This window comes from Myotis nattereri (assembly GCF_964212035.1).
Source record: "Myotis nattereri genome assembly, chromosome: 3".
Taxonomy (NCBI): domain Eukaryota; kingdom Metazoa; phylum Chordata; class Mammalia; order Chiroptera; family Vespertilionidae; genus Myotis; species Myotis nattereri.
This window is the reverse complement of record NC_138077.1, coordinates 154096517-154104379: the sequence shown is the minus strand read 5'-3', so window position 1 is coordinate 154104379 and position 7863 is coordinate 154096517.

Here is a 7863-nt window from a genome sequence, read left to right as displayed (position 1 = left end):
GATTCATCAGTCTGTTCCATGTTTCCATGCCTGTGCATTGAGCATCTGCCCCCTGGTGGTCATTGCATGTCATACTTATTAGATGGTCAGATGGTTGGACTTGGACGGTCCCTTAGGCTTTTATATATATAGACTAGAGGCCCAGTGCACAAAAATTTGTGCACTTGGGGGGGAGGGAGGGTCCCTCAACCCGGCCTGTGCCTTCTCGTAGTCTGGGACCCCTCGGGAGATAACGACCTGCTGGCTTAGGCCTGCTCCCGGGTGGCAGAGGGCAGGCCCAATCCCTAGGTGCAGCCCCCGGTCGGGCTCAGAGCAGGGCCGACTGGGAGTTGGGGTGCCACCCCCTGTCATGCACAGAGCAGGGCAGATTGGGAGGTTGCGATGCCACCCTCAGTCACGCTCAGGGTAGGGCCGATTGGGGGGTTGGGGCACAGCCCCGTCACACTGAAGGCAGGGTCGATGGGGAGGTTGCGGCACCACCCCCTGTCACGCACAGAGCAGGGCCCATCAGGGGGGTTGGGGCTCCGTATCCTGTCATGCACACAGCAGGGTCAATCAAGGGGTTGGGGAGCTCCCCCCTGTCATGCACAGAGCAGGGCTGATCAGGGGGTTGAGGAGCTCCCCCCTGTCACTCACAGAGTAGGGCCGATAGTGGAGTTGGGGCACCGCCCCCTGTCAAACTCAGGGCAGGGGGGATCAGGGGGTTGGGGCGCCACCCTCTATCACCCACAGAGCAGGGCTGATCAGGTGGTTGGGGTGCCGCCACTCTCACACTCAGGGTAGGGCCGATGGGGAGTTTATGGCTCTACCCCATCACACACAGAGCAGGGCCCATGGGGGGCAGGGGGGTTGGGGCGCCACCCCCTGTCACACACAGAGCCGCAGGGTGATCAGGGGGTTTGGGCATTGCCTCCTGTCACGCTGATCCCGGTGTCAGGAGGTCTCTTGGCTCTGCTGATCCTGGTGCTGGGAGGCATATTACCCTTTTACTATATAGGATAGAGGCCTGGTGCATGGGTGGGGCTGGCTGGTTTGCCCTGAAGGGTGTCCTGGATCAGGGTGGGGGTCCCCACTGGGGTGCCTGGCCAGTCTGGGTGAGGGGCTGAGGGCTGTTTTCAGGCCGACTGAAGCTCCCAACTGCTCCTTTTTTTCTTTTTTTCTTTTTTCTGGGCCAGCTTTAGCTCTGGCTCCTGCTCTGAGGCTTCTGCTGCTGAAAGAAGGTATCTGGTTTGTTTCGGTTCTATAATCGAAACACTGTATAACTCTAGCTCTGAGATCCCGGGCTCGCTGAAAGCAGGTTTCTTGGGTTTTGTTTAGCTTCTATATTCATTAAAATGTTTCTTAAACTGCAGGCTCAGAGGCTGGCAAAGCAGGCGGAGAATGTTGGTTTCCTCCGTCACTGAAGCAAGCAAGCCTCATGTTAGTTTCAAGCTGCCTGGCTGCCGGCTGCCATCTTGGCTGGCAGTTAATTTGCATATCTCGCTGATTAGCCAATGGGAAGGGTAGCAGTCGTACGCCAATTACCATGTTTCTCTTTCATTAGATAGGATATTAATGTAAATAAATACATATACCTCTTATTTTAGAAATAAAATGTTCCTATTCAGGGAATATTATCTATAATAATAAAAGCATAATATGCTAATTAGACCAGACATCCTTCCGGATGACCTTCTGGATGAAGCTGGGGCTGCGAGGGAAGCCCGGGTCCTGGGTGTCAGAGGAAAGCCAGTGCCGGCAGCCAGGGGAAAGAAGGTCTATTCTTACATGAATTTCATGCATCGGGCCTCTAGTATTAATATATTAAATCAATTTTATTAGTTGTATTATTTATTTCTTCTTTGTCCTCTCTATAGCTTCTGTTGCAGGGTTCTTTTAAATTACTTATTTCTGGAAGATATACTGAAAAATCCAGAACAATGTATTTTTATCATGTTCTTTCATTTTTTTTTAATTGAAATAATTTGTCCCCTTCTTGTCTTAAAAACTTTGTTTATGTATTTAGATTCTTATTTTGTTTGCTAAAAACAGTGAATTTAACCAATTCGCAATGTTTGTTCCTATCCTATTTAGTTCTTTTAATCTTATGTTCCATATTGTTTGTTATTAATCTTTTTTTAATTGATTTTAGAGAGAGAGAGAGAGGAACATCAGTCAATCACCTCCTGTATGCTCGAACCCACAACCCGGGTATGTGCCCCAACAAGGAATCTAACTCTCCAACCATTGGTGTATGGAACAATTCTCCAACCAACTGAGCCAGGGCTGTTTGCTATTAATCTTGTCTCTCTTGATATCTTTCTATACATTTCCTTTGCTTTGTTTCGTTGGGGTTTTTTTAGTTCTTTTAGTTTCAAATCTCTTTTATTACTACTAGTATATTTTAAATATGCATTTTTGCAAAAAGTATAAAGCTGTTCTTTTTTAAGAAAGTAAATTTAACAATCTTTTTTAATAGAAGATTTTTATTTGCATCATGTTTTTTGTAATACCTGATATACTTACTTTATTCTTTCTATCTTATTTTTTAGTTATCATGTTGTTTCCCCCTATTTCTTATGCTTGTCCATCTGATCAAGTTTCATTCATTCCCCTTTTCCCATGTTTATTTGCAAGTTCTACTGGGTATTTTTTTTTCTTTTTGTAAATGATTATCTTCCCTTCTCTTGTTCTCATAATCAAATATTATTACTGAACTACTATAAGAAAATGAGATATTATTTTCCTTACCAAAATCTTATATTTCCCCTCTTTTCTTCTTTTACTTGAATAAGTCTTTTAAAATGCTTTCCTATTTCAACATTCTTTCTCTCCTACCCTTCTATTTTACTTCTCTCTTCATCTTTTTCCATCTTGAGATTTCTAGTCTGGTCTATGCCTTACTTGGTTAAAGCCTTTTCTTATGGACTTTTCTCTGATAAAATACATAAGTAGTAAACTCTTTCTTGTATATTTTCAAATATCTTTCATGCTGAGAGGTGAATGATATATTGCCCAGGTACTGAATAATTTGGTTGTGGTCCTATTCTGAAGTTATCTATGGCTACTTGTTCATTCTTGTTTCTAGCTTCCATTGTTGAAAATAAGTCTAAAACAAGTCTGATTCTTTTTTCCTTTGTAATTTGTTCATTACTGCTTGGAAACTTGTGAGATTTCCCCCAATATCCTTAGCAGCCAGTAGTTTTATTAGACTTAGGTCTTAAAGTATAAATTTTTCATTTTCTCATTTTATAAATTACTAGAGATCTGGTGCATGAATTTGTGCATGGGTGGGGTCCCTTGGTCTGGCTGGCAATGGGGTGGATTGGGGCCATCTCATCCAGTTCCTATCAGGGCTGATCAGGGCCACCAGCTGTGGGGAGGGACTGTGGGTGATTGGCCCGCTGCGGGAGGTTGGCTGTGGGAGCGCACTGACCGCCAGTGGCAGCTCCTGCATTGAGTATCTTCCCCCTGGTGCGTGTCATAGCGACCAGTCGACCAATCATTTGGTCGACTGGTTGTAATGGTCGCTTAGGCTTTTATATATATAAATTGCCTGACTTCCATTTGTTCTTTTCTCTCTCTTTGAAATTTCATTCAAATTAGGTCCCTTGGACCTGGCTTCCATTTTCTTTTGAGGTACACCTTTTTCTCTTTAGGCTTTGAGACATTTCTTAGCACTGATTTTTTAGACCACTGATTCATATTTCAACACAGACTATCTTCTCCTTCAATTCTACTTCTGAATTTTTTTTTTCCAGAAGCCATGATTTCAATTTCAAAAAGAAATTTTAATGCTGGCCTTGAATGCTAATTCCAGATGTCACTACTTCAAGTGCAGTAGCACTTGATCAATGGTATGTTTGTTCTGATGACTGCTTTTCTCTTCTCCATTGGATGGATCATTTTCCTATATCAATTCCTTGCAGTTCAGATGCTAAATGACAGGAATCTCACAGACCATGAAAGATGAAGCTATCTCTACCTTTAGAGCATGTAATTTATAGCAGACCCTGTTGCTGTCTTGAAGGAAACCCCTTTGCTCTCAGATCTCCTGGTACTCCCACAGCCTGAGGAACAGTCTTTCTTCACAGATCTTTCATGAAGATGTGAGGGTGAGAAGATCTAAACAACATTGTCTTCTGTCTAGATCAGCCGTGGGCAAACTACAGCCCACAGGCCGGCCCGTTTGAAATGAATAAAACTAAAAAAAAAAAAGACCGTACCCTTTTATGTAATGATGTTTACTTTGAATTTATATTAGTTCACACAAACACTCCATCCATGCTTTTGTTCCGGCCCTCCGGTCCAGTTTAAGAACCCATTGTGGCCCTCGAGTCAAAAAGTTTGCCCACCCCTGGTCTAGACTCTAGAACACAAATCTCTGACCTCCCAGCATTTCCCAATATCCACAGCTTTCAGTCATCACTAGTTCACTGATGATGTTCTTTGCCCATCCCATAAGGGAAAAAACATCAAACTGATTTCCCTCTGCTAGAACCTCAACAAAGCCTGAAACCTCACTTCTACCCAGCTGCTCATGGGCACCAACAACCATTAGGCTTTAGAGAGGCAGATAGCCCGGAGCTGAAGAAAAAGGAAAAGGAAGTTGTATTCAGTCACCATATGACCAGAATCTCCTTTAGGCCTAACTGTGTTTTTCTATAATTCAAATTAACTTCTATTTAAGTCTCTACTTCATCAGGTGATAAAGACTTAATCTCAGTCAATTCAAGATCATCCCTCATTTTCCCTGGAACTGGATCATCCTTCTGGAGTCCTTACATGGCACTGAGATGGTGGGAAAGGAGAAGTGGGCATCTAGTCTGAGTCATCTCTCCATTTTACAGGCTCCACCTGTGTAGAGCCAGACTGTCTGTGTTAGCTACTGTTACATGTATTAACACCTATCTTCATGTTATAAAAAGGATCCATAAAGGACAAAGAAGGTAGGGTTCCTGTCTGGGCCTAAGTAGTCCTAGTGCTTTGAAGCTCAATTAGGGCTTCTCTGGAAGACTAATGTCTGCCAGAAATCTATCTGAATGATGGACTGAGGAGTTTCCTGGTAAAAAAATAAATCCCAAGGCAAAAATAACTGTTGGGCACACAAGCTTGTTTCCATAACTATGCCTCTGTGCCAGAATTTGAGTGCAGCTTGATATCTTTTGCTCACATTATCCTCCAGCCCAGCTCTCAGGTTCAAGTCCTGGGAAGGTGGAGACGCAAGAAAAACTAACACCTGTTTTACTGGAAACTCAGGAAGACATTGAAAGCACAGAACCACAATATTTGGGACCTTCTTGACAAAGAAGGGTTTAATTTTGGGGTTTTGCTGCTTGTTTATTTTCCTAATTTCACCCAGACCCATTTTTGAGGTCAGTAACTTCTCACAGGCATCAGCAATAACAGCAAATTAGGGAGAAGTGGCACCAGAGGCAGCAACAGTCTCTGATTTCTTAGAAGCTCAAGCAAAGGGGAAGGAAAATGGCAAATGTGCTATGATTACTGGGCAGCCCAAGTTCTCAGACAACTCTTCACCAGTCCCATTTCTCTCCTTGAAATAACGGAGGAACATGTTAAATGGAACCCAAAGTACCTCACTCAAAGGTGGGGAAAGATTCTAGTAGAGATGGAAAAAGAAAGAAGGAACACTAATTGTTAGTTACTGTGTCTCCATTTTTACCCCATAGCTTCTGAGTTTAAGGAAACACAATTTTATAATCAAAGTTTGACAGAAAAGGAAACTGAGTCACAGAACCATTTGTCAGAGTCACATAAGAAGATAAGACTGGTACAAGAACTAAAGTCCAGTTCATCTAATTTATGACCAATAATTTCATCCCACTTTCATGTAGGGAAGGAATAATTCAAAGTAAATCATCCACAAAGCAGATTAAAAAATAAAAATCCTCAAATATTTGTCCTATCGATTATGGCTCTATGATTTTATAATTGGATTTGAGGCACTAGGAACTGTCAAGACCTCAAGCAAAGAGAGTGATCTTAATTATTGTGCAAGGTTCCCATACAGAAGTGATATGTTTTGAAGAAGAAACATGGTCCTTCTTATCCAATTCAATCCTTTTTTTTTCTCTGTTAAAAATGTGGTTTAAGGTTGTCCTAGCTGATTTGACTCAGTGGATAGAGCCTCAGCCTGCGGACTGAAGGGTCCCGGTTTTGATTCTGGTCAAGGGCATGTACAGTGGGGCCTTGACTTACGAGTGTCCCGACTGACGAGTTTTTTGAGATACCAGCTGTCTCTCGGCAGATTTTCTGCATTGAGTTGATAGAGTAATTTGAGTTAATGAGCTCCTTAATGACCTCCTTAAAGAGCTCGGTCTGTGAATGAATTAAACTCATAAGTCAAGGCCCCAATGTATCTGAGTCGTGCGCTGGATCCCCAGTAGGGGATGTGCAGGGGGCTGACAATCAGTGATTCTCGCTCATCATTGATGTTTCTATCTTTCCCTCTCCCTGCTCTCTGAAATCAATAAAAATATATATATATTTTTAAATGTGGTTTAAGGTTTTCTGTTTGTGCTTCTCAACGACAGACACCTTTCTTTTTATAATTACAATTTGCATACCTGGTAATTTTTTGTTGTTGTTGTTAATCCTCACCCCAGGATATTTTTTTCCGTGATTTTTAGAAATAGTGGAAGGGAGGGGAAGAGACAGGGAAACATGTATGTGAGAAAGACACATCAATTGATTGCCTCCTGTACACGCCCTGACTGAGGCTAGGGATGGGAATCGGCAACCAAGGTACGTGCTCTTGACCCTTGACCAGACTCTAACCCAGGGCTGGGCAAACTTTTTGACTCGAGGGCCACAATGGGTTCTTAAACTGGACCGGAGGGCCGGAACAAAAGCATGGATGGAGTGTTTGTGTGAACTAATATAAATTCAAAGTAAACATCATTACATAAAAGGGTACGGTCTTTTTTTTTTTTAGTTTTATTCATTTCAAACGGGCCGGATCCGGCCCGTGGGCCGTAGTTTGCCCACGGCTGCAACCTGTGACCCTTCAGTCCTCGGGCCAATGCTCAACCACTGAGACAAACTGGCTAGGCACATCTGTTTATTTTAAGAGATATTATAACAATACTGGTTGGTAATTATGATAAATCTATGTTTTAATAACAGGATTTCAGTATATCAAGTCTACCTCCAAAAAAATTGTAAACAATTGAACCGAAATCATCCAGAGAGGAAAAGAGCCAGTAGATTGTTATGGTAAGAGATCAAATAATGTTATTTTTATATTGACCTTCCAGTAGGTGAAATGCACCATACTGAGTACTTCATTTACTTTATCTAATTGTTATTTGAAACCACATTATTCTCATCTTATATGAAGAAACTGACATTTTAAAGGAATTAAATAACTTCCCCAGTGTTACAAGGCTAGAACTTGCCAAAGTGGGGCTAATATCCAAGTTTGTCTAAATCTAGGTCTTTCTGATTTCTAAGTTCCCATTCGTGCTTCTCCACTCCACCTCCTCATTAAGGAAGAGAAGCTAGTATATTTCATCCCATTTGTGGACCCAAGTATCACAGACATAAAAATTTTACTTCCAGGCCAATTCCTCAGGAAAACCCATTACATTTGCCAAGCAAAAAATGCAAAATTAAACTTGCAAACCTTTTGGCCCACGTTCAGATTTCAAGAAGAGTAATTTCCTTAGAAGTACAGGAATAAAAATCTGACTCACGATAAATAATTCTAGCAAAAGTATTTCTGTACTGCGTCTGATCTTGCCCTTTTGCCTTAAGTCACTGCCAAGATGAATAAATCTTATAATACTCTCAGAATACAGAAAATAGTTATTAAAATTAATCTAATTACACAAAGATTTTGTGTTTTTGATACTAGACAGACAT